Source organism: Paramisgurnus dabryanus, chromosome 14 (assembly GCF_030506205.2).
Source record: "Paramisgurnus dabryanus chromosome 14, PD_genome_1.1, whole genome shotgun sequence".
In the NCBI taxonomy this organism is placed as follows: domain Eukaryota; kingdom Metazoa; phylum Chordata; class Actinopteri; order Cypriniformes; family Cobitidae; genus Paramisgurnus; species Paramisgurnus dabryanus.
Window position 1 is genome coordinate 31,958,551 of NC_133350.1, and position 27,168 is coordinate 31,985,718.

The 27,168-nt window shown below is 44.0% G+C and overlaps 10 non-coding genes across 10 annotated transcripts; 4 read left to right on the forward strand and 6 right to left on the reverse strand.

The window, feature by feature from the left end:
* The first annotated feature begins 1,315 nt into the window (after positions 1 to 1,315).
* Positions 1,316 to 1,422, forward strand: LOC135747345 (U6 spliceosomal RNA). Its single transcript, XR_010531851.1, has one exon. It is a non-coding gene; the product is annotated as a U6 spliceosomal RNA (small nuclear RNA).
* A 1,292-nt stretch (positions 1,423 to 2,714) lies between these two features.
* LOC135747354 (U6 spliceosomal RNA) lies at positions 2,715 to 2,821 on the forward strand. The gene has a single exon (XR_010531860.1). It is a non-coding gene; the product is annotated as a U6 spliceosomal RNA (small nuclear RNA).
* A 1,185-nt stretch (positions 2,822 to 4,006) lies between these two features.
* Positions 4,007 to 4,113, forward strand: LOC135747357 (U6 spliceosomal RNA). Its single transcript, XR_010531863.1, has one exon. It is a non-coding gene; the product is annotated as a U6 spliceosomal RNA (small nuclear RNA).
* Positions 4,114 to 5,299: 1,186 nt separating this feature from the next.
* Positions 5,300 to 5,406, forward strand: LOC135747360 (U6 spliceosomal RNA). The gene has a single exon (XR_010531866.1). It is a non-coding gene; the product is annotated as a U6 spliceosomal RNA (small nuclear RNA).
* Positions 5,407 to 12,100: 6,694 nt separating this feature from the next.
* Positions 12,101 to 12,181, reverse strand: trnas-gcu (transfer RNA serine (anticodon GCU)). The gene has a single exon. It is a non-coding gene; the product is annotated as a tRNA-Ser (tRNA).
* A 1,695-nt stretch (positions 12,182 to 13,876) lies between these two features.
* Positions 13,877 to 13,948, reverse strand: trnac-gca (transfer RNA cysteine (anticodon GCA)). The gene has a single exon. It is a non-coding gene; the product is annotated as a tRNA-Cys (tRNA).
* Positions 13,949 to 14,420: 472 nt separating this feature from the next.
* Positions 14,421 to 14,502, reverse strand: trnas-gcu (transfer RNA serine (anticodon GCU)). Its single transcript has one exon. It is a non-coding gene; the product is annotated as a tRNA-Ser (tRNA).
* Positions 14,503 to 15,319: 817 nt separating this feature from the next.
* On the reverse strand, positions 15,320 to 15,392 carry trnav-aac (transfer RNA valine (anticodon AAC)). Its single transcript has one exon. It is a non-coding gene; the product is annotated as a tRNA-Val (tRNA).
* An 817-nt stretch (positions 15,393 to 16,209) lies between these two features.
* Positions 16,210 to 16,281, reverse strand: trnac-gca (transfer RNA cysteine (anticodon GCA)). The gene has a single exon. It is a non-coding gene; the product is annotated as a tRNA-Cys (tRNA).
* Positions 16,282 to 16,753: 472 nt separating this feature from the next.
* Positions 16,754 to 16,835, reverse strand: trnas-gcu (transfer RNA serine (anticodon GCU)). Its single transcript has one exon. It is a non-coding gene; the product is annotated as a tRNA-Ser (tRNA).
* Between the last annotated feature and the right edge of the window lie 10,333 nt (positions 16,836 to 27,168).

Consider the following 27,168-nt stretch of genomic DNA (forward strand, 5'->3'; position numbering starts at 1 on the left):
TCGTGACCGTTTACATCATGCGTGTCCACCATTGCACCAAAAATAGTACAACAAAGAAACACACATCGAATGTTCTCAGTGGAGGAGATAAAGGTTTGCACTGAGCATGGCTGAACTGCGATTGGAGGCCACTGGGAAAACTGTTGTTTGTTTCTTCAAGCTAATTGCCTCTGTTGCTCCAAGTCCTCGTTTTGTCACGTTAACAACTTTGGCGACGCCTAGACTGAATCTGATGCTGTGGTTTTCTTCCCCTCCAACCTCTTCTTTTGTTAATAAGTACGTAATAGGCCACACCCCCACGTACAATAATGAGGGAGAGCATGATAGAGGCCCATGTACAATAGTCAGGAAAGCTCCGATCAGGTCCCTGCAATTTGCATGTGCCTTTATCGCGAGCCTTTGTTCGAAAGGGGTATAAACGGAGGTTGGAGCCAGCTGCAAATGGGTGGGTTAGTAGCAAGTGGGTGGAGCTTTAGCCGCAAGTTGGCTGTACAAACTTCTAGAGGATTCACCACCGTCCCATTTAAAGCGTAACTTCTCCTACTTGCACATTTCTGAAATCCCTCCTACCTGCGGCATAAGATCCTCCCACCTGCAGTCTCCGGGATGCAGCGATATATACTTGCTTTGTTCTGTCAGGTCCAGGCATGTGGGCCTTCTCATTATGCCACCATCTTGCTGATCCTCGGCTCGGTTGCGAGATCCCATTGGTGGTGGGCTTAGCGCCTCAACGTCAGCTTTTGTTTGGAATGACAACCTGGTTTGTCTCTTTTCAAATTGCTTTGCTTAAAGGTTTTGCCAAGTCTTGGAAAGAAGAAGGGTTTGTGGTTTGCTTTCAGTATGAATGGATGCAGACGCAGTAAAGACCGTTTAACAGACAACTTTCTTTTGTTTGAGGCAGCTCCTCAAACACAGCATGTTTGAGGCCACGCCCAATACCCCTTTTGTTCTGTTACCCATACCATTGACAAGTGTGTCTTGTGCTTTCTGTGCCGCTGCTTGATTTATCATTATGCTCATCCCGCGAGAAGCTTCATTCTCTCAGTTACCCCGTCCCTAAACGCGGTGGGAGGTTAAATCCGTCCGTGTGCCCAACCCAAGGAAAGCTCGGTTGGTAGTACGTTGTGCTGGGCAGAGCAACGGTTGTGGGGGCGATTTCCTAGCAGCTCGGAAGCATCTGCCAAACGGATACATGTAAATGTAAGTGTGCTGCACTGTAACGAGTTTAGCAAGATGGTCTTCTTGTCCTCACCACCTGCATGAGAGCCGGCTGAGAAACGAGGCATATAAGGACCTTGTTAGGGTCGCAGTGTTTGTGCTTGCTACGGCAGCACGTATACTAAAATTGGATCGATACAGAGAAGATTAGCATGGCCCCTGCGAAAGGATGACACGCAAATCCGTGAAGCGCTCCATATTTAATGCGTTGTTTATATGTTTGCTTTTAAAGCCAGCGGGATACGCGGCAATGTAAGCTTCCGAATCTCCGGTGTATGGTCACCTGACATGCCTTCATCGCGATCGTGACCGTTTACATCATGCGTGTCCATCCTTGCACCAAAAACAGTAAAACAAAGAAACACACATCGAATGTTCTCAGTGGAGGAGATAAAGGTTTGCACTGAGCATGGCTGAACTGCGATTGGAGGCCACTGGGAAAACTGTTGTTTGTTTCTTCAAGCTAATTGCCTCTGTTGCTCCAAGTCCTCGTTTTGTAACGTTAACAACTTTGGCGACGTCTAGACTGAATCTGATGCTGTGGTTTTCTTCCCCTCCAACCTCTTCTTTTGTCAATAAGTACGTAATAGGCCACACCCCCACATACAATAATGAGGGAGAGCATGATAGAGGCCCATGTACAATAGTCAGGAAAGCTCCGATCAGTGCCCTGCAATTTGCATGTGCCTTTATCGCGAGCCTTTGTTCTGTCAGGTCTAGGAGTGTGGGCCTTCTCATTATGCCACCATGTTGCTGATCTTCGGCTCGGTCGCGAGTTCCCATTGGTGGTGGGCTTAGGGCCTCAACGTCCTCTTTTGTTTGCAATGACAACTGGTTTGTCTCTTTTCAAATTGCTTTGCTTAAAGGTTTTGCCACGTCTTGGAAAGAAGAAGGGTTTGTGGCCTGCTTTCAGTATGAATGGATGCAGACGCAGAAACCTGGTTTGTCTCTTTTCAAATAGCTTTGCCTAAAGGTTTTGCCAAGTCTTGGAAAGAAGAAGGGTTTGTGGCCTGCTTTCAGTATGAATGGATGCAGACGCAGTAAAGACCGTTTAACAGACAACTTTCTTTTGTTTGAGGCAGCTCCTCAAACACAGCATGTTTGAGGCCACGCCCAATACTCCTTGTGTTCTGTTACCCATACCACTGACAAGTGTGTCTTGTGCTGTCTGTGCCGCTGCTACATTTATCATTATGCTCATCCCGCGAGAAGCTTCATTCTCTCAGTTACCCCGTCCCTAAACTCGGTGGGAGGTTAAATCCGTCCGTGTGCCCAACCCAAGGAAAGCTCGGTTGGTAGTACGTTGTGCTGGGCAGAGCAACGGTTGTGGGGGCGATTTCCTAGCAGCTCGGAAGCATCTGCCAAACGGATACATGTAAATGTAAGTGTGCTGCACTGTAACGAGTTTAGCAAGATGGTCTTCTTGTCCTCACCACCTGCCTGAGAGCTGGCTGAGAAACGAGGCATATAGGGACCTTGTTAGAGTCCCTGTGTTTGTGCTTGCTACGGCAGCACGTATACTAAAATTGGATCGATACAGAGAAGATTAGCATGGCCCCTGCGAAAGGATGACACGCAAATCCGTGAAGCACTCCATATTTAATGCATTGTTTACATGTTTGCTTTTAAAGCCAGCGGGATACGCGGCAATGTTAGCCTCCGAATCTCCGGTGTATGGTCACCTGACATGCCTTCCTAGCGATCGTGACCGTTTACATCATGCGTGTCCACCCTTGCACCAAAAACAGTAAAACAAAGAAACACACATCGAATGTTCTCAGTGGAGGAGATAAAGGTTTGCACTGAGCATGGCTGAACTGCGATTGGAGGCCACTGGGAAAACTGTTGTTTGTTTCTTCAAGCTAATTGCCTCTGTTGCTCCAAGTCCTCGTTTTGTCACGTTAACAACTTTGGCGACGCCTAGACTGAATCTGATGCTGTGGTTTTCTTCCCCTCCAACCTCTTCTTTTGTCAATAAGTACGTAATAGGCCACACCCCCACGTACAATAATGAGGGAAGCATGATAGAGGCCCATGTACAATAGTCAGGAAAGCTCCGATCAGTGCCCTGCAATTTGCATGTGCCTTTATCGCGAGCCTTTGTTCTGTCAGGTCCAGACGTGTGGGCCTTCTCCTTATGCCACCATCTTGCTGATCCTCGGCTCGGTCGCGAGTTCCCATTGGTGGTGGGCTTAGCGCCTCAACGTCATCTTTTGTTTGGAATGACAACCTGGTTTGTCTCTTTTCATATTGCTTTGCTCAAAGGTTTTGCCACGTCTTGGAAAGAAGAAGGGTTTGTGGCCTGCTTTCAGTATGAATGGATGCAGACGCAGTAAAGACCGTTTAACAGACAACTTTCTTTTGTTTGAGGCAGCTCCTCAAACACAGCATGTTTGAGGCCACGCCCAATACCCCTTGTGTTCTGTTACCCATACCACTGACGAGTGTGTCTTGTGCTTTCTGTGCCGCTGCTACATTTATCATTATGCTCATCCCGCGAGAAGCTTCATTCTCTCAGTTACCCCGTCCCTAAACGCGGTGGGAGGTTAAATCCGTCCGTGTGCCCAACCCAAGGAAAGCACGGTTGGTAGTACGTTGTGCTGGGCAGAGCAACGGTTGTGGGGGCGATTTCCTAGCAGCTCGGAAGCATCTGCCAAACGGATACATGTAAATGTAAGTGTGCTGCACTGTAACGAGTTTAGCAAGATGGTCTTCTTGTCCTCACCACCTGCCTGAGAGCTGGCTGAGAAACGAGGCATATAGAGACCTTGTTAGTGTCGCTGTCTTTGTGCTTGCTACGGCAGCACGTATACTAAAATTGGATCGATACAGAGAAGATTAGCATGGCCCCTGCGAAAGGATGACACGCAAATCCGTGAAGCGCTCTATATTTAATGCGTTGTTTACATGTTTGCTTTTAAAGCCAGCGGGATACGCGGCAATGTTAGCCTCCGAATCTCCGGTGTATGGTCACCTGACATGCCTCCCTCGCGATCGTGACCGTTTACATCATGCGTGTCCACCCTTGCACCAAAAACAGTAAAACAAAGAAACTCACATCGAATGTTCTCAGTGGAGGAGATAAAGGTTTGCACTGAGCATGGCTGAACTGCGATTGGAGGCCACTGGGAAAACTGTTGTTTGTTTCTTCAAGCTAATTGCCTCTGTTGCTCCAAGTCCTCGTTTTGTCACGTTAACAACTTTGGCGACGCCTAGACTGAATCTGATGCTGTGGTTTTCTTCCCCTCCAACCTCTTCTTTTGTCAATAAGTACGTAATAGGCCACACCCCCACGTACAATAATGAGGGAGAGCATGATAGAGGCACATGTACAATAGTCAGGAAAGCTCCGATCAGTGCCCTGCAATTTGCATGTGCCTTTATCGCGAGCCTCTGTTCTGTCAGGTCCAGGCGTGTGGGCCTTCTCATTATGCCACCATCTTGCTGATCCTCGGCTCGGTCGCGAGTTCCCATTGGTGGTGGGCTTAGCGCCTCAACGTCAGCTTTTGTTTGGAATGATAACCTGGTTTGTCTCTTTTCAAATTGCTTTGCTTAAAGGTTTTGCCAAGTCTTGGAAAGAAGAAGGGTTTGTGGTTTGCTTTCAGTATGAATGGATGCAGACGCAGTAAAGACCGTTTAACAGACAACTTTCTTTTGTTTGAGGCAGCTCCTCAAACACAGCATGTTTGAGGCCACGCCCAATACCCCTTTTGTTTTGTTACCCATACCACTGACGAGTGTGTCTTGTGCTTTCTGTGCCGCTGCTAGATTTATCATTATGCTCATCCCGCGAGAAGCTTCATTCTCTCAGTTACCCCGTCCCTAAACGCGGTGGGAGGTTAAATCCGTCCGTGTGCCCAACCCAAGGAAAGCTCGGTTGGTAGTACGTTGTGCTGGGCAGAGCAACGGTTGTGGGGGCGATTTCTTAGCAGCTCGGAAGCATCTGCCAAACGGATACATGTAAATGTAAGTGTGCTGCACTGTAACGAGTTTAGCAAGATGGTCTTCTTGTCCTCACCACCTGCATGAGAGCTTGCTGAGAAACGAGGCATATAGGGACCTTGTTAGGGTCGCTGTGTTTGTGCTTGCTACGGCAGCACGTATACTAAAATTGGATCGATACAGAGAAGATTAGCATGGCCCCTGCGAAAGGATGACACGCAAATCCGTGAAGCGCTCCATGTTTAATGCGTTGTTTACATGTTTGCTTTTCAAGCCAGCGGGATACGCGGCAATGTAAGCTTCCGAATCTCCGGTGTATGGTCACCTGACATGCCTTCATCGCGATCGTGACCGTTTACATCATGCGTTTCCACCCTTGCACCAAAAACAGTAAAACAAAGAAACACACATCAAATGTTTTCAGTGGAGGAGATAAAGGTTTGCACTGAGCATTGCTGAACTGCGATTGGAGGCCACTGGGAAAACTTTTGTTCCCTTTCGAGGAACTCGAGCTGCGGCCCCATAGCAACGCTTTGGGGAACGCCTCGGCGTGACTAATCTGAAGCACGTGTAAAACATAAACAATGATGAGATAATTGTATACTGACCGTGATGCCGTGCGGACCAGGGGTATAATAAGGCATCCCACACAAACACACTCGCTTTTAGTGCCTCAGCAAGTGACTCCGTGTATGTTTGCATAAATCTGAAGTATGTTTAAGAAGTTCAAGTATGTGTATCTCCCTGTCAGCGTGATATCACAGACAAGGATACACATGTATATGTGTCTTCGAGCGCAGCACGCACAGTTGGCTTTTGAGGAAACTGGCTGTGTGCACTGTGAGCATTCCAGTGCACGTGTTGCGCTCCAGCTTCGCGCTTTAGAGAAGGATATCTCAGGCTCGCGCCCTCACGGATCCGGTCCCGCTTCTGTCGAGGCAGAGCGGTGACTGCACTCATGCGTGCAGGCGGTGGTAACCCCGCCTACACCCGTGACATCTGTCTCTCGCTCTCTAGGAAGCTTGGGTTCGCGGCTGCGATCCCGCTTCTCAGCGGCGGTTGCACTCGTGGGAGTCGCCATATGATTTCGCGCAGGCGGCGGTATCTCCGCCTGCACGTGAAGTCCCTTTCTTTCACTCGCCGGATCGGGAAGGCGCCCTGCGTGAGAGCCATATATTTTCAGCTGTCTATCTCCGGAGAGATGGATCATCTTCATAATCCGCCTACTGTTTAAGGCTAAACGTGCAGTTTCCACGTGAAGCCTCCTCTTTTTACAGTATGAAGGTATTATATATACATACGTTTTTACACCTGTATGTGTAGGCTATGTATGTATATCTGCCTGTCACAGCCTGCATGAGCTGTTTGTCATTGTTTGATGAGTCAAACAGTGATTTTGTGTCTATGCTGTGTGTTGCTTGTACAGCTGTGCACAGCATTTATTTTCCTGATCGGCCGCTGGTGCGCCATAATTCAGATAATGATTTTGTGTGTTACGATTCGAGATCCTCATCTGCTGAGGCGGGTGGCGTCTTCGTTCGTGGCACTCACTTTCTTATTGAAGCAAAGCAGCTCACACCTCATTTATGGTGCCTGCTTCCCTTTGGTGCGTAGTACGACAGGCAGCCGCCATTAACCTTCACCTGCATACAGCTGGCTCCAGTAGTGGAGCATGGCTACATTCTTGTGCAGGAGGCTGTAGAACCTACACATGAGAAATGGCAGCTTACAGCCTTTACTTTAATGTTCCAAAAGTAGGGGAATCGTTCAGTGTTTCGGCTCAGTTCTATGCTGTTACTGAAACTGATTGTGATGCAATCAGATCCGAGGACTGATTCCTTACCTTAGAGCTTATGTCTCCATTCAACATGGGAGGGTTTTTCCCGAGGGGAAACCCGTCTCGCATGATCAAAGTCGCGCACCGTTGTTTGCGTGCTCTGGTAACAGGAAGAAAGCCATGGCTTCTGTCCCAAGGTCCTGTGTTGGGTGCGCGTTGTCGATGTGTGACGCTGACAACAGACGCATCCCTCACAGGTTGTTGCGATTATGGAAAGCCAAAAGGATCAAAATCGCTGAAACTCATCGGATATGGCACTGTAATTGCCTTGGAAATTATGGTGGTATGGGTTGGACTCCCATTTCCTTCCAGACCTGATGAGCCATCATGTGCTTGTCCAGATAGACATCACATCAGTGGTTGATTAATAAATTATTAAGGAGATCTGCTATCAAAGTCACGCATCGTTGCCTGCGTGCTCTGGTGGTGTGGAGAAAACCTTGGTTTCCATCCTAAGGCCTGTTTTTGGGTGCGTGCTACTGGCGTGTGACACTGACACCAGAACACACTCCCCACAGGTTGGAGTACAGTATGGAAGGCCGAGAGGTCCAAAATCACTACATTATTGATTTTGGGATAATGGTATTGTGGTCTCTGGACAAACTGTGCTCGTTGACGACAATTTAGATCCCAGGCCACTTGAATATGGCAGATGCCCTGTATGGCAACACCCATTACTAGGGAGTTGAGACTCCGGCCAAATGTGGTTAACCCCATTTGGAGAGGATTTGGACGCGCAGAGGTGGATCTGTTTGCGTCTCAGGACCGCACACACTGCCCAATGTGGCTTTCTCTTTTCCCCAATCTCTCTGCCACAGAAGTTCTGGAGGAAGCTTGCCAGAGGTATGGCCTGTCAGTTTGGCCTCTGAGGGGGCCAGGCTCGTAGGCTCAGGTCTCCCAACTGAGGTTGTGGAGACCATACTTTACTCCTGACAAACCCAGTTAACTGCCCTGTTTATGTGGTGCTGAGGTTTCTGTAGGAGCAATTCCCTGCTGGTTTAACTCCTTCCACTCTTAAGGTTTAGGTGGCAGCAGTCTCTGCCTACCATACTCCTTTGGAAGGATGTCATGTTCCCAACTGAGGTTGTGGAGACCATATGATTACTCCAGAGCTCCCCCAGGAGCTTAGGCACTAAGTGGAGAAACTTCACCTCATGGTGTTCAGCTCACCTGACAGACCCAGTCAACTGCCCTGTTTATGTGGTACTGAGGTTTCTGCAGGAGCAATTCTCTGCTGGCTTACTTCCTTCTACTCTTAAGGCTTAGGTGGCAGCAGTTTCTGCCTACCATACTCCTTTGGAAGGATTTCATGCTCCCAACTGAGGTTGTGGAGACCATATGATTACTCCAGAGCTCCATCAGGAGCTAAGGCCCCATGTGGAGAAACTTAACCTCATGGTGTTCAGCTCACCTGACAGACCCAGTCAACTGCCCTGTTTATGTGGTACTGAGGTTTCTGCTGGAGCAATTATCTGCTGGCTTAATTCCTTCCACTCTTAAGGCTTAGATGGCAGCAGTTTCTGCCTCTACCATACTCCTTCTAGAAGCACCTCATATCTCATCTGGACAACCCTCAAGAGAGCTTTATGCCCTTAAGTGGAGAATATTTCACCTATTGGTGTTTAACTCCTCTTACAAACCCAGTCAACTGCCCGGTTTATGTGGTACTGAGGTTTCTGCAGCAGCAATTCTCTGCTGGCTTAACTCCTTCCACCCGTAAGGTCTAGGTGGCAGCAGTCTCTGCCTACCATGCTCCTTTGGAAGGACCTCATGCTCCCGAATGAGGTTGTGGGAACCAGATGATTACTTCAGAGCTCCCTCAAAAAGGAAGCTTATGCCCTAAAGTAGAGAAATTTCACCTTTCGGTGCTCAGCTCACCTGACAGACCCAGTCAACTGCCCCTTGAAGTGGTTCTGAGGTTTCTGCAGGAGCAATTCTCTGCTGGGTTAACTCCTTCCACCCTAAGGTTTAGGTGGCAGCAGTCTCTGCCTACCATACTCCTTTGGAAGAATGTCATGCTACCAACTGAGGTTGTGGAGACCATATCATTACTCCACCTTTAAGGTATAGGTGGCAGCAGTTTCTGCCTACCATACACTTCTGGACTCTCTGAGGGCAGTCTACATACCACGCCACCTGAATGTGGCAGATGCCCCTTCGAGACAACAGACATCTCCGATAGGAGTGGAGACTTCATCTAGATGTGGTGAACCACATCTGGAAAAGGTTTGGACGCGCAGAGGTAGATCTGTTTGCATCCCAGGACACCACACTTTACCCACTGTGGTTTTCCATGGTACAGGCGTGGCCGAGGCTACGTCTGTACGCCTTTCCCCCCTGGTTGTGTTTGTCCTTCCACGGGGAAACTTTATTCCCTTAAGTGGGAAATTTTCACCTCTTGGTGTTCAGCTCATCTGACAGACCCAGTTTACTGCCCTGTCGACGTAGTTCTGAGGTTTCTGCAGGAGCGTTCTCTGATGAGTTTACTCCTTCCACCATTAAGGTTTAACGGCAGCAGTTTCTGCCTACCATACTCATGTGGAAGGCTCATCAGTGGGTAGACACCCATAAGTGGCTCGCTTTCTTTGTGGCACTCGCAGGTTGCGACCTGTTAGCCGCACTAGGGTGCCTACTTGGGACCTAGCGGTCGTGCTGGAAGGGCTCTCGTTGGGTCCGTTCGAGCCACTTGAGACTTCGCCAGATAGGTTTCTGGCCTTTAAGACTGTGTTCCTTCTGGCTATTACTTCTTTAAAGCGAGTGGGGGACCTTCAGGCCCTGTCTGTATCCCCGACATGTCTTGAGTTTGCACCTGGGATGGCTAAGGCTTTTCTACACCCAAGGCCAGGTTATGTTCCCAAGGTGCTGAACAATGTGCCGAGGCCCATTGTTCTGCAGGCCCTTTGTCCTCCCCCATTCAGGAGTGCGGACCAGGAAAAGCTGAATTTGGTGTGTCCTGTGCGAGCACTGGATACATATGTTCACAGGACTGCTCAGTGGAGAAAGTCCGAGCAGCTATTTGTGTGCTTTGGTTCACCCAGAAAAGGTTTACCGGTGACCAAGCAGACTTTGAGCAGATGGATAGTGGACGCTATCTCACTGGCTTATGAACATATGGGTATACCCTCACCCGTCGCTGTGAGGGCCCACTCTACCCGGGGTATGGCTGCCTCTAAGGCCTTAGGGTCAGGCGCTTCACTCCAGGACGTATGTGATGCAGCCGGTTGGTCTTCGCCGCTCACCTTCATCAGATTTTATAATTTAGACCTGGACCCCTCCTTGGGGTCCCAGGTTCTCTTGCCTTGACTGTGTTCAGTTATACACGCTACAGGCATTTGGTAGTATGGAAGCGTGGGCATCTCGTTCCCCAAAGCGTTGCTATGGCGACGCAGCTCGAGTTCCTCGAAAGGGAACGTCTCGGGTTACGTATGTAACCCTGGTTCCCTGAGAAGGGAACGAGACGCTGCGTCTCCATGCCATACTCCCTGCATCCCTGCAGGCACTTGCTTCGGCACTTGTAGCGAGTGTGTTTGTGTGGGATGCCTTCTTATACCCCTGGTCCGCACGGCATCACGGTCAGTATACAATTATCTCATCATTGTTTATGTTTTACACGTGCTTCAGATTAGTCACGCCGAGGCGTTCCCCAAAGCGTTGCTATGGCGACGCAGCGTCTCGTTCCCTTCTCAGGGAACCAGGGTTACATACGTAACCCGAGACGTTTGTTTCTTCATGCTAATTGCCTCTGTTGCTCCAAGTCCTCGTTTTGTAACGTTAACAACTTTGGCGACGCCTAGACTGAATCTGATGCTGTGGTTTTCTTCCCCTCCAACCTCTTCTTGTGTCAATAAGTACGTAATAGGCCACACCCCCATGTACAATAATGAGGGAGAGCATAATAGAGGCCCATGTACAATAGTCAGGAAAGCTCCGATCAGTGCCCTGCAATTTGCATGTGCCTTTATCGCGAGCCTTTGTTTGAAAGGGGTATAAACGGAGGTTGGAGCCAGCTGCAAATGGGTGGGTTAGCAGCAAGTGGGTGGAGCTTTAGCCGCAAGTTGGCTGTACAAACTTCCAGAGGATTCACCACCGTCCCATTTAAAGCGTAACTCCTCCTATCTGCACATTTCTGAAATCCCTCCTACTTGCAGCATAAGCTCCTCCCACTTGCGGCATAAGATCCTCCCACCTGCAGTCTCCGGGCTGCAGCGATATATACTTGCTTTGTTCTGTCAGGTCCAGGCATGTGGGCCTTCTCATTTTGCCACCATCTTGCTGATCCTCGGCTCGGTCGCGAGTTCCCATTGGTGGTGGGCTTAGCGCCTCAACGTCAGCGTTTGTTTGGAATGACAACCTGGTTTGTCTCTTTTCAAATTGCTTTGCTTAAAGGTTTTTTTCCAAGTCTAGGAAAGAAGAAGGGTTTGTGGCTTGCTTTCAGTATGAATGGATGCAGACGCAGTAAAGACCGTTTAACAGACAACTTTCTTTTGTTTGAGGCAGCTCCTCAAACACAGCATGTTTGAGGCCACGCCCAATACCCCTTGTGTTCTGTTACCCATACCACTGACAAGTGTGTCTTGTGCTTTCTGTGCCGCTGCTACATTTATCATTGCGAAAGGATGACACGCAAATCCGTGAAGCGCTCCATATTTAATGCGTTGTTTACATGTTTGCTTTTAAAGCCAGATTCACCACAGTGAAAGCTGTCTTGATAATGTCCAAGTGAACGGTTAGACCTCCCTATCTGCGTTTAAACGCTCCAGCACTGACCTATAAAAATTGTGCTAGAGACAACGTATGTTTTCAATAATTCCGCTAAGGTTTTTCAGTTGTTATGATTCCTGTTCTGTTCCTCTTACAAAAAACATCAACAAAGGTAAATCCGCTCAATCCAGTCTTTACCACTTTCTAGACAGTTGGCACATAGCATGGACTTTAAAGTCTGAAAACACTCAAGTGTCCCTCAGAGACACTGGATTGTAAGCACTTCAAAACTGGTGCAACAAAAACACATTGCTTTGTCTAATGGGTAGCAGACCACTCCTAGAGGTGTGGGAAACAAACTAATCTTCGGCAATGTTGCGTCTTAAAGACAGTTCAACGTCACAACGAGAATGGGATTCGAACCCACGCGTGCAGAGCACAATGGATTAGCAGTCCATCGCCTTAACCACTCGGCCCCTCGTCCTGGGAGACTTTCCCGTAACCCCTGCTGTTTGGCATTTTGCGATTCCTAAATTACCACCAAGTACGTAGTAGCGTGCATCAAATTGTTTCCGTTGTTGGTGTAATTAAACAATATCTTTTAGAAAGCGTTCATTTTGGCCTGACAGAAGGGAAACGCCTGAAGAGAACTGTGCATGAGCAATCCATCGCCTTAGACATGTTTAGAAATAATTTCAAGGACTGACCTTTAATTGATTGGGGTTCTTTTTCAAAATTGTTTTCATCGGATTTCGACATGAAACAGGCAAAAACCAAAGGAGACATTCAAGACTTTATTTAAAGGGAACAAGAGGTTTTCATTGGCTTATGTACACAGCCAACTGGCTGGGTAATGTTGACTAAACCTCAGTACACTCACCTGCCGTCCGTTCAACTAACACTAACCGACGATCAGGTTTACAATAACGTGCATCAAACTGATGTAACTGTTGAGGTAGTTAAATCAACATGACCAAAACCCTGTCATATCTCTAACAAAGTGTTTATTTCAGTCGATCCAAGGACTTTTTGTGATAACCACATCACCACAGAAACCTGTTCCTTTGGATTCTATGTTTATTTTGATAGATTTGGCCACACACTTTCTCTCTGTGCAACACTTCCCAAAGGGGCAATGCTTTTCGCCCACTTGAGAACTGGCCACCTTTCATGCGTGAAGCCAATGTGACGGGCGGAACTGTGTGTAACTTTAAAAGTGCTTCATGACACAAGGAGTAACGTGTCTCAAGAAAGGAATTTATCTCGCAGCGTATCAAAAGGAACACGCTGTTTCTGCCCAGTTTCGAAACATGGACCTTTCGCGTGTTAGGCGAACGTGATAACCACTACACTACAGAAACCCACATGCTCTGACACTTGGTTGTATCAACGGATTTTGTCACATATTTTGCGATCGTTTGAAGGGACCGCACAAACTGTATGAGAAAGGCGGTGCATTTCCCAGAAATGCATGGATGCTTCTTCTGAAACCGGCAAACAACCACACACTTCTTAGTTTGGGTATCTCTCCGATTTGTTTCAGAGGTGACGTGTGAGCAGTCAAGTCTCAGCTCTGCAGTCTGACCGAATAACGCAGGTATTTCCAAACCTGCTGCTGGTCGGCTACTGTCCTGCAGACTTCAGTTTCAACCCACCTCCAACACAACAGTCTGTAATTATCAAGCAACCCTGAACACCTTGATAAGCTGCTTCAGCTAAGTTTCATTGGGGTTGGAGCTAAAATCTGCAGGGCGGAAGCTCACCAGGAGCAGGGTCAGAGACCCCTGCTATAGTGTGAGCACACAATTTGTGAACTTTGGCTTCACATCACATGGGATTTACTCATTTAGTGTACGTTGGCATTTAGCCACGACTGTGCTGAAATGGCACAGTGTATGCTCGTCTTTAGCGTTAGAACAGGGGTAGGCAACGCCGGTCCTGAAGTGCCGCAATGCTGCAGATTTTATTTCCAACCCTGAATAAACCTCATCCACCTGTGGTTCTCAGGTGACCTTTAGACCTTGGTTAGCCTGTTCATGTGGAGCTCATTGGAGCTGGAGCTAAAGTCTGCAGGACTGCTGCACTCCAGGACCTACGTGAAAAGGATCCATGATGAACTTTGAGTCCGAAAGATTAACGCGGCAAACTACCGCAAGAGGTTACGGACATACAGGCTTAAGGGGGCACCCGGATTTGAACCGGGGACCTCTTGATCTGCAGTCATATGCTCAACCACTGAGCTATACCCCCTATGAGAACACACATGACTGAAGAATTGAAAAACCAACATGTGTTATGCTTCACCACAGTTAAAGCTGTCTTGATAATGTCCAAGTGAACGGTTAGACCTCCCTATCTGCGTTTAAACGCTCTAGCACTGACCTATAAAAATTGTGCTAGAGACAACGTATGTTTTCAACCATTCCGCTAAGGTTTTTCAGTTGTTATGATTCCTGTTCTTTTCCTCTTACAGCAAACACCAACAAAGGTAAATCCGCTCAACCCAGTCTTTACCACTTTCTAGACAGTTGGCACATAGTCTGAAACTTTAAAGTCTGAAAACACTCAAGTGTCCATCAGAGACTCTGGATTGTAAGCACTTCAAAACTGGTGCAACGAAAACACATTGCTTTGTCAAATGGGTAGCAGATCACTCCTAGAGGTGTGAGAAACAACGTAAGCTTCGGAAATGTTGCGTCTTAAAGAAAGTTCAACGTCACAACGACGAGGATGGGATTCGAACCCACGCGTGCAGAGCACAATGTAATAGCAGTCCATCGCCTTAACCACTCGGCCACCTCGTCCTGTGAGGCTATCCTGTGAGACTTTCCCGTAACCCCTGCTGTGGGGCATTTTGCGATTCCTAAATTACCACCAAGTACATAGTAGCGTGCATCAAATTGTTTCCGTTGTTGGTGTAATTAAACGTTATCTTTTAGAAAGCGTTCATTTTGGCCTGACAGAAGGGAAACGCCTGAAGAGAACTGTGCATGAGCAATCCATCGCCTTAGACATGTTTAGAAATAATTTCAAGGACTGACCTTTAATTGATTGGGGTTCTTTTTCAAAATAGTTTTCATCGGATTTCGACATGAAACAGGCAAAAACCAAAGGAGACATTCAAGACTTTATTTAAAGGGAATAAGAGGTTTTCATTGGCTTATGTACACAGCCAACTGGCTGGGTAATGTTGACTAAACCTCAGTACACTTACCTGCCGTCCGTTCAACTAACACTAACCGACGATCAGGTTTACAATAACGTGCATCAAACTGATGTAACTGTTGAGGTTGTTAAATCAACATGACCAAAACCCTGTCATATCTCTAACAAAGTGTTTATTTCAGTCGAACCGAGGACATTTGTGATAACCACATCACCACAGAAACCTGTTCCTTTGGATTCTATGTTTATTTTGATAGATTTGGCCACACACTTTCTCTCTGTGCAACACTTCCCAAAGGGGCAATGCTTTTCGCCCATTTGAGAACTGGCCACCTTTCATGCGTGAAGCGAATGTGACGGGCGGAACTGTGTGTAACTTTAAAAGTGCTTCATGATACAAGGAGTAACGTGGCTCAAGAAAGGAATTTAACTCGCAGCGTATCAAAAGGAACACACTGTTTCTGCCCGGTTTCGAACCGAGGACCTTTCGCGTGTTAGGCGAACGTGATAACCACTACACTACAGAAACCCACATGCTCTGACACTTTGTTGTATCAACGCATTTTGTCACATATTTTGCGATCGTTTGAAGGGACCGCACAAACTGTATGAGAAAAGCGGTGCATTTCCCAGAAATGCATGGATGCTTCTTCTGAAACCGGCAAACAGCTACACACTTCTTAGTTTGGATATCTCTCCAATTTGTTTCAGAGATGACGTGTGAGCAGTCAAGTCTCAGCTCTGCGATCTGACCGAATAACGCAGATATTTCCAAACCTGCTGCTGGTCGGCTACTGTCCTGCAGACTTCAGTTTCAACCCACCTCCAACACAACAGTCTGTAATTATCAAGCAACCTTGAACACCTTGATAAGCTGCTTCAGCTAAGTTTCATTGGGGTTGGAGCTAAAATCTGCAGGGCGGAAGCTCACCAGGAGCAGGGTCAAAGACCCCTGCTATAGTGTGAGCACACAATTTGTGAACTTTGGCTTCACATCGCATGGGATTTACTCGTATAGTGTACGTTGGCATTTAGCCACGACTGTGCTGAAATGGCACAGTGTATGCTCGTCTTTAGCGTTAGAACAGGGGTAGGCAACGCCGGTCCTGAAGTGCCGCAATGCTGCAGATTTTATTTCCAACCCTGAATAAACCTCATCCACCTGTGGTTCTCAGGTGACCTTTAGACCTTGGTTAGCCTGTTCATGTGGGCCTGATTGGAGCTGGAGCTAAACTTTGCAGGACTGCTGCACTCCAGGACCTACTTGAAAAGGATCCATGATGAACTTTGAGTCCGAAAGATTAACGCGGCAAACTACCGCAAGATGTTACGGACATACAGGCTTAAGGGGGCACCCGGATTTGAACCGGGGACCTCTTGATCTGCAGTCAAATGCTCTACCACTGAGCTATACCCCCTATGAGAACACACGTGACTGAAGAATTGAAAAACCAACATGTGTTATGCTTCACCACAGTTAAAGCTGTCTTGATAATGTCCAAGTGAACGGTTAGACCTCCCTATCTGCGTTTAAACGCTCTAGCACTGACCTATAAAAATTGTGCTAGAGACAACGTATGTTTTCAACCATTCCGCTAAGGTTTTTCAGTTGTTATGATTCCTGTTCTTTTCCTCTTACAGCAAACATCAACAAAGGTAAATCCGCTCAACCCAGTCTTTACCACTTTCTAGACAGTTGGCACATAGTCTGAAACTTTAAAGTCTGAAAACACTCAAGTGTCCATCAGAGACTCTGGATTGTAAGCACTTCAAAACTGGTGCAACGAAAACACGTTGCTTTGTCTAATGGGTAGCAGGTCACTCCTAGAGGTGTGAGAAACAACGTAAGCTTCGGAAATGTTGCGTCTTAAAGAAAGTTCAACGTCATAACGACGAGGATGGGATTCGAACCCACGCGTGCAGAGCACAATGGATTAGCAGTCCATCGCCTTAACCACTCAGCCACCTCGTCCTGTGAGGCTACCCTGTGAGACTTTCCCGTAACGCCTGCTGTGGGGCATTTTGCGATTCCTAAATTACCACCAAGTACGTAGTAGCGTGCATCAAATTGTTTCCGTTGTTGGTGTAATTAAACGTTATCTTTTAGAAAGCGTTCATTTTGGCCTGACAGAAGGGAAACGCCTGAAGAGAACTGTGCATGAGCAATCCATCGCCTTAGACATGTTTAGAAATAATTTCAAGGACTGACCTTTAATTGATTGGGGTTCTTTTTCAAAATAGTTTTCATCGGATTTCGACATGAAACAGGCAAAAACCAAAGGAGACATTCAAGACTTTATGTAAAGGGAACAAGAGGTTTTCATTGGCTTATGTACACAGCCAACTGGCTGGGTAATGTTGACTAAACCTCAGTACACTTACCTGCCGTCCATTCAACTAACACTAACCGACGATCAGGTTAACAATAACGTGCATCAAACTGATGTAACTGTTTTAGGGCTGCACGATTCGGAGAAAAAATCTAATTGCGATTTTTCTGATCAAAATTGCGATTCGCGATTTAAAGTGCGATTCATTAGTATATATAATAAAAGAGCTACATCCAGGTTTGTTGTGGTGGTTTTAATAGCACCAAAGAAAGATGCTGTGCAACTGTTTATTTAAAACCTCTTAAACATTGTACCAAGTTGTCTGCAGGACTTTGCTCTTCTGCAGACAAACTTTTTTTTTATCTAAGAACATTAAAATACAATTTAACAAAAATTTATTGAAAGCTTTATTTAAAATAACATATAGGCCAATGTATTTTGGCTGTCACTACAACAATGCTTCTGACAAGCAAATGTTTAGTTTTTTCTTTTAATCATAAGACTATACTTATCTTGTTTTACTTTTCAGGCATCTGTAATAAATGTAAATATATTAGTTATTAGAATCTATGATTTAACATAAGCAAAAAATACAAATAAAACACTGCACAGTCCTCACTGTAGGATTTTAAATGTGGAGCTGCAGAAGCTTGTTCAGTTAAGAGTAAGGAGTGATTTTAATTTTTGGTGTGTAATAAACATTTCTGACACAGAAAGCACCAGGTTACTGTATGTCACTTTAAGACACAAGACAGCTTTAAAACTGCTCTGCTTCAATATACTGATAAACATCCAGCTGTTTATGTTCACTTAGACAAGAAAGAAAACTTAAGTTTAGTGATCACGCGTGTGCTGACTGCTCTCTGTGTGCGCACTTCATGAACCCTCGTGCCTGTAAATATTCAAAGCGGTGCAGATGTGCGCGTGCAAGAAAGTATAATGTACCTCTTTCGTCTGCTGTATTCCGGGCTTTAATGAAACCTGCTTATAGTCTGATGAGGCGCTTGTCATTGTTTGCGATGCATGACGAGAAACGGACGTATATACACCTTTCTTTAAGTTCAATATTACTCAAAAGGGAAATGTTTTCGCGCATTTCTGTCCTTTCATTTGCCGGTTAATGAGTTACAATGGGTTTTTAAAATGACTGAATCCAAAATCTGCCAACTTCATGACATTCCGCGTTGTGCAGTTAATTCCATTTGTATGCATTTCGCGATTCTGTCCGTGTTTTCCGCATCGCGGAAATCATATGGCCGTACACTTTGTTGAGGAGTTGAACTGCTGCTCGCTCATGTTTTCCTAATGGTGTCATCTGACGTGTAGTAAGCACCTCAGTGTTAATGCACTCTATTGGTTTAAACTGCATCAAACGTAAAATGCGCATGAAGCGAACTGTCAAAAACTGCGTACTAGATGATTGTTATATTTGATAGTTTTGAATCGAAATAATCGCAGCTCTTGCGATTCGAAAATCGCATCCATTCACATCGCGATTTCGGTTTAATAACGATTAATCGTGCAGCCCTATCATTATGTCACCCTCACAAGGTAATGATTAAAACATGTTATTGCATAGAGCAATAAGCACATGCACTCACATATCTATGGTTTTAAAAACAAACTTTTTAAAGTTTAAGACATTTTGACCCTATTTCTGGTTTTGTATCCACTGTGGATCCTAACCTCCAAGTGTGTATTATACAACAAACGCAATTCTGTTCGCATTTTAGTTTAGAACGTCTCTGATTTAAACATGTCGGGTTCTAAAAATGAGGCCCCCATGTGTGTTTTATGACAAATGCTATTCGATCTTAATTTTTTGTTTTTAACATCCAAAGGTTCTTATACTCAATCCAGAATTAAACATTTAGGGGTGTATGAGTAAGTTTATATCTAATGTCACCAGTGGCGGCTGGTCACTAGGGGGCGCCGCCCCCTTAAAGCTGGCCAGAGAGGAAAGCTACTTTAACATGTTACCAAAAAGTTAAATATATAGTGCAAATTAATACAAAATAAAATCATTAAGTTGTACTATTTCACTGTTAGTCATGTTATAATTTATTTAAAACAATTAAAAATCAAAACTGAGTTCGTTGTGTGTGTGTCATGTTTGTGTGTCTGGGGCGCACCCCTAATGAGTGTCTATGTAGATCAGGAAAAAGGGTAAAAACATTAGACCTGAGGCTGAGCTCTAAGTGGCTGGTTTCGGATCCGCCCTGGGGCACAGGACTGTGCGCCCCAAACACCCCCACTAATGTTGTAAGCGAATCAATATTGCTTTGAATGTTTTTTACCTCCTGTGATTGGATTGTTCTCAGAGTCTCATAACCGCGTTGGAGATTGCTGTGTTAACTGATAGCTACAGTACAGATCAGTGAAAGCAAGTGAAATATCTTGAGATGAAGGAAAATATGCTTTTATCCTTACAAAATCACCCTATACAAGGTATTTAATTGATGAATAAATAAAGGATTAAAAAGCTTGGACCAGATCAACCAACGGAGTCAAATTATGGCAGTCTGTGTGCTCCACCACTTCTCATGGCAAACGGAGTTGGCTAGCTGGATATCATGTAAGTCTTTAGTTTTATTTTTTTTCCCTTTTGCTGTTTTAAAGTCTGAATGAGTGATAGACGTGCAGGACATGAACTTTTGTGGCGCGTTTGAGCTTGTGTTGCGTGGACATAATGAGAGCGAGAGCTCATATAATCCCGTATATTCCGTGACTTGGTCAACTTTGTTGTTAGTTTTGTTGTTGTACAGTGTTGTAGAGTTTTAAAAAAGCACCCACGAGAAAACCACTGTTTTTAAGGAAACTTCACGAACCGTGCATATTGAGTTGATGGACTATGTACTCCCTGTTGTGAGGTAAAAATTTGCTTGTGCTATTGCTATAAAAGCAAGAAGAAACGTACGAGTCTGTGATTAGGCAACTTTAATGTCTCTTTTTGTGTGTGTTCGGTCGCGTTAAACGAAAAAGTCTTTGACGGAGAAAATTGAAGCAGAATAAAGAGAAATCTGAACGCCATTTTGGCAGATTGCCCATACAACTCAACTTGAGAATGTAATTCTTAGGTATGTCCAGTTGGTGGCAATGTGTTGCTCAAATGACGCCCTGGTTTCTAAACATTCTCGCGATATTTTGATGTCATACACTGATTGGTCTGCGCATGGCTGCTGAAGTTAAACACTACAGGAGTGCTGCAACAAGACGCCTGTCTAAGTGTTAAATATGGTTATAATGTCCTCATTTGTAATGTAATGTAATGCTATAGTTATGTGTTGTGCATATATGAGTAAGTCACTGGAGGGCACCAAAGTGTAAGCTATGTAAAACGTTTGCGTTAATGTTTGTCCTCTGTGAGTTACCGTAGTTCTCAGTGTTCATCAGTGTGTGTGTGTGTGTGTGTGTGTGTGTGTGTGTGTGTGTGTGTGTGTGTGAGCTGCTCCGACCGTGAGAATGATGTGTCGGCAGCCTGTTAATAAACATACTAAAAGATTAATCTCCATCCTCATCATTTACCTACGAATGCACCGCTAGCTGCAACAGTAGCACAACTCAACAGGTTATGGGCCCAGGAGTTGTTCGGAGGAGCTTGTTTTCCACTGTTAGAAAGTCGCAACGGACCGCGTGCTAACAATGGCGGATGAACAAAGAAGGACGTACAATATGCCTCGACTAATGTTCGATGGAGATGAATCAAGGTATGAGATTTGGGAAACTAAAATGTTGGGACATTTTCATTTATCTGGACTAAAAGACACGGTGTTAAAAGAACCACAGTCAGAAGCTGAGATAGCAGCGGATGCAAAGAAAAATGTAGACGCATATGCCGAACTCATTTTAATAAAAGTCTATCATTAGTTATGAGAGATGCGCCCAACAACGGAAGAAAAGCTCTAGAAATACTGAGGGGATATTATGCAGGGAAGGGAAAGCCCTGTATAATAAGTTTATACACGATGTTGACGTCGCTTCAAAAAGCAAACGATGAAAGTGTGATGGACTATATCATCAGGGCAGAGATCGCCATTACGGCACTGCGTAACGCAGGTGAAACGTTAGGAGACGGACTGCTAGTGGCTATGGTCTTAAAAGGACTGCCTGAGAGTTTAAAGCCATTCACAATACACGTGGCGCATAAAGATGACAAAATCACATTTGCTGAGTTCAAGACTAAACTACGCGATTTTGAGGAAACTGAAAAGATAAAAGCTACTGAGTCGAGCGACAGTGTGATGAAAACTCATGGGAAAGCTGGACGATGACCCGCAAAGACGAACGCACGTGAGTGGAACAAAGATGATGCAGAGATAGTGTGTTTTAAGTGTGGTTACAAAGGCCATAGAGCTAGAGCATGTCGACAGAAAGTGTGGTGTAGTATATGCCGAAGAGACACACACAAAGACGCAACATGTAGGCGTAAGGACATTAAAGAAAGGAAAGATGGTGTGAGTAGAGCCTCAGAAGATGTCGAGGACTATGCTTTCAAGATGAAAGACAGGGAGACCCGTACCCAGTGGCAGCCAACGTGCAGCATCAAGGAAAATGGTCTAATGGTGGACACGGGGGCTACGTCTCATATCATCACGGACATAACTATGTTCAAGAGTTTCGACAACACTTTCAGGCCTGAAACATACAGCGTCGAGCTGGCAGACGGCACTCGATGCAATGGAGTCGCTCAGCGGAAGGGAAATGCTGAGGTTTTCCTAATCGACAGCGGAGGACAGCAACGAAAGTGAGTTCTAAAAGACGCTTTGTTTGTGCCATCATACCCCCAAAGCATCTTTTCAGTGAAGGCAGCGACCGCAAATGGGGCTACAGTTGTTTTTAAAGAAAACAAAGACACCCTGATAACCAGAAACGGTAACATTTAACATACATGTTTACGGCAAGTTATATTATTTGCATACTGGAACTGAATCTAATGATAAGTGTAAGGCCTGCCATGACATACAAACGTGGCACGAGATCTTAGGTCACTGTAACTATGAAGACATTGTTAAGTTGCAGGATATTGTCGAAGGCATGCAGATCAAAGGTAAAGCTGGCAGACCCGAACAAGAGTGTGAGGTGTGTATTCAGGGAAAGTTTGCCCAAACCAGAAATCGGGACCCTGATGCCAGAGCAAAGACACCATTACAGATGGTACACACAGACCTTGCAGGACCAGTAGCTACAGAATCGATGGACGGTTACAAATATGTGCAGTCATTCACTGACGACTATTCGAGCGCAGTGTTTGTATATTTCCTAAAGAAGAAAAGTGACACCGTACAGGCTACTGAAAAATTTCTAGCGGATGTATCCCCTTACGGGAAAGTGAGGTGCATAAGATCCGACAACTGAACTGAGTTTACGTGCAATGACTTTCAACATTGTTGAGGAAAAACAACATCAGGCATGAAACGTCAGCTCCGTATTCCCCGCACCAAAACGGAACCGCGGAGAGAAACTGGCATACTCTTTTTGAGATGGGAAGATGCATGTTAGTTGAAAGTGCATTACCAAAGCAACTATGGCACTACGCAATACAAACAGCTGCAGTGGTACGCAACAGATGTTTCAACAAGCGTACAGGACAGACCCCTTATGAGTCGATAACTGACAAGAAGCCAAATGTGTCAAAAATGCAAAAGTTCGGATCTGTATGCTACACTTACAAGCAGGAAAAAGGAAAATTTGATTCCAGGTGTGACCAAGGTCGTTTTGTAGGCTACGACAAGAACAGCCCAGCGTACTTGGTGTATCATCCAGATACAAAGAAAGTACAAAAACACAGACTAGTCAAATTTGTGAGCAAAGCGGCTGCAGAAAAAGAGACACAGACAGGTGAGCAAGATCTAAGTGATGTTTATGTCGGAGTGAAACCCAAGACTGGTGAGACTACACAGAGAAGGAGTACAGAAACTGCTCCAGAGCCAAGTGTACAGAGTAGAAGTACAGATAGTGATAGTCTAAATGTAGCAACCAGGTCCAGTGATCGCAGTCAATCACAAAATGTGACAAATGGTGAACCCGAGAGTAGAAGATATCCGACCAGAGAGAGAAAAACACTGAGTTACTTGGATGACTTCGTAACTGAAGACAGTGATAATGATGAGGTGAATATCACAATAGATTATTGCTGCAGAGTGGTGTGTGGCATTCCACAGACTTTTGAAGGAGCAACGAGGTCAGCTAACTCAAAAGAATGGATAAAAGCCATGGATGAAGAAATCCAGTCTCTAAACGAAAACAAAACGTTTACCCCGACGATACTGCCCATCGGCAAGAAAACAGTGGGGGGAAGATGGGTCTACTCTATAAAGACTGATGTAGATGGAAAAGACAAGTACAAAGCCAGGTTTCTGGCCAAAGGTTACAACCAGAAAATGGGAATAGACTATGGAGAGACATTTTCTCCCACTGCGGACTTGACAAGTGTAAGGGTCGTGCTACAAAAAGCTGCACAAGAAAATTTACTCCTACATCAAATGGACGTGAAAACCGCATACTTGCATGCTCCCATAGACTATGAGATCTACATCAATCCACCAGAGGGTTACCAAGAGAAAGAGGGTATAGTTTACAAACTACACAGCAAAATCCCCAGTGTTAAATTAACACTGTTCGGTGTTTATATAATCCACACCAAGATTGGTGTTAAAAAAACACTAAATCAGTGTTAAAGTTAATAAGATAATGAAGTGATTGAGTCATTAATGGTGAACACCTACTGGTCATTCCGTGTCAAATCAACAAAATTTTGGAATTGTTCCTGTCTTAAAATTTTTATTTTGTTGACTCTTTTTCTGGATAAAGTAATATTAAATGAGGAAGAAAGCCAAAATATTAAATGCAATAGATAAAATGCCTAGAGTTTAATGAACACTATCATCATCTCTGTTTTAAAACTAAAATGACAACTTGCTTGCAGAGTTACATGGATGATAGGTTTAACTTCTAAAGAACTGCTGTAAATCTGGTTAATAAAGTAAGTCACCATTGTGCCGATTAGTGTTTCCTTTAGTTGGGTACTTGGGTCTTAAAGTTTCGTGTAATATTTTTTCTGCTCATTGTGGCAGTGTGTTTATAAAACACATCTGTTAAAGCAGAGAAAGATGAGAGAAATGAAGTCTATAACTGTTACTATATTAAATAGTATAAAAGTATAAGTCTTGGGATTCAATTATATTATAAAAAAGTAATGACTGAATATAAGTGTTTAATTTATGTTCTGCCAACCCTGTGCGGCTCCCATGAAATCCAACAGTGCTGTAAAAGTCCACATACCCTGAAGAGTTAAATATTGTTTACCCAAATCTAATCTGTGGTTTCAGTCAGACACACTGAGACATCAACAATCAGCCTATAAAACACAATCATGGTGACAATCAACAACAAAACATCATGCCGCAATGCATGCTGGGTACCAGGATTGTAGAAAACTCATTCATAAATCCCATCATGCATTGCAACATGACAAAAATTTTGCAACTTTTTTACCATTAACTGTCACCATCGTTGAGATTTGTATCAGAAATCATGAAGTCTCTCTTAAGCAAAAAACAACAACAAAAAAACTGTAAAGCATTACGGCAGTCTTATTCAATACGATGTCATTTCCATAGGGCTTTTTTATATGCCTGTTTCTTCATAATTAAATTGTGATCAAATGTTTCAATGTTTTCTAGAGTAGAATATAATAAAAATAAACAATCTAAGAAGGTCTGGAAGAGCTTCCCTCTACATGAAGCAATGAACAAGTGGTCTTACTAAAACATTGTTGCTATTGCTAAAAGAGCAGAGTTAGATCAGTGAAGGTCAAGGGACAAATGCCTAACTAAAGGAAACACTAATCACAGTAATGGTGACTTCAAATGAACTCATAACAAACACAAACGTAAGATTTAATGTGATACATTTTGTGATAAATGTTTATTTGACTTGTGAGACATCACGTCAGAAAGAAGATTTGTCTACTAAATCACGCGTGTGGATGCTGGAATAGTTGAGCACTTGTATTTTGTTCTGACAGCTGTTTAGAAGTTAAACTTATCCATTTAGAAAATAAATCTGCAAGTTATCATTTTATTTTTCAAACAGAGATGCTGATAGAGAGGCAAACGTGAAAGATTGCAGCTTTTGGAGGCATACACCCAACAATATTCATCTATTGCATTTAATAATTTGTCTTTATTATTTTAGTATTTTCTCCAGAAAACGAGTCATCAAAAAAAAAAAAAAAAACTGGAAAATGTCCAAAATGTAATTGATTTGAATGACCAGCAGGTGTTCACCATTAATGTCTTAATCATCACTTCATTATCTCATTAACTTTAACACTGATTCAGAGTTATATTTTTAACACCAGTCTTTTTTAACACCGATTCTGGTGTGGATTATATAAACACCAAATAGTGTTGATTTAACACTGGTAGAGTTAATTTAACACTGGGGATTTTCCTGTGTAGAGAAGTCACTTTACGGTTTGAAGCAATCCGGGCGAAACTGGAATAAGATTTTGCACGATTGTCTTTCTGAGAACGGATTCACACAAAATGCAGCTGATCACTGTGTTTATGCCAAAGAGTCAAAAGGAGAAAAGGTGATCATAATTACATGGGTTGATGATTTAATTATTGCTGCGAGCAATCATGAGAGACTGAAAGAAGTGAAAGAGATGCTTGCAGAAAAGTTTAAAATGAAGGAAGGGTAACTTTAATGTACTGTTCTACTGATAACATGATTGCTGATATAATGACCAAACCTGAACTAAGTTCAAATTAAGTAGGTTTGCAAGTGTTCTTTTTGGACATTAATATGTGTTTGACAAAAAGGTCTACATGTATTTATATCTTCTATTTTTGTTACCTGTAACTAAGTTCAAATTAAGTAGGTTTGCAAGTGTTCTTTTTGGACATTAATATGTGTTTGACAAAAAGGTCTACATGTATTTATATCTTCTATTTTTGTTACATAACAACCTGAGTACAAGTGGGGGTGTTAAATATGGTTATAATGTCCTCATTTGTAATGTAATGTAATGCTATAGTTATGTGTTGTGCATATATGAGTAAGTCACTAGAGGGCACCAAAGTGTAAGCTATGTAAAACGTTTGCGTTAATGTTTGTCCTCTGTGAGTTACCGTAGTTCTCTGTGTGTGTGTGTGTGTGCGTGTGTGTGTGTGTGTGTGCGTGCGTGCGTGCGTGTGTGTGTTGTTTTTGTTACTTTTGTTTAAGTATATAAAAAACATATTAAAAAAACATGCATTTAAAAAAAATGTATCCAGTGTGTTGCCTTTTAATTACTGAAAACTCATATTTTCTTTAATAATATTTAAAAACAATTGCAGTTTAACATGTAATAGCCAAATTTTAATAGCAAAAGATCAACACTCTTAAACATATTTTGTTTAACTGTTTAACTTTCATTAATTGTTAAATGTCAAGTATTCACAACATATAGCAAGTCTTCTCCTAATGACTATAAAATGCACTACATGTTTTATTTTTTTAAATATTTTATAGATATAAAGGCTAAACAGCGTTTCCATTGTACATCACATACAGATATAGCTGTCGGGAAGTCGTAATGAAATTACAGTTTAATCGTAAATTTGTCATGGGAGAGAAACTTAATCCAGCGCAAAAACCTTTAATATACGAATATATTTATAGTTAATAATTAACTTACCAGTAATTACTCGTTTTTAAAGTATTAAATTGTTACTGATAAAGTTAAACAAAAAATAATTCATAATTTTTACTTTGCAAACAGTTTTGATTGGAACACACTGAAATACATCACTTCCGGTCGGCGCGTCACATGCAGTGTTGTCGCATAAGTTTATTTTCTTTAGTGCATCCAAAGCTTGAATTGGATCGGATAATTACGCACCTGCAGATGGTTGGCACCCCGTGCAGCCCCTTTCTGACTCCCTTTCTGTGTTTTCGGCCGTCATTTGTCATGTACAGTGGAAAGGT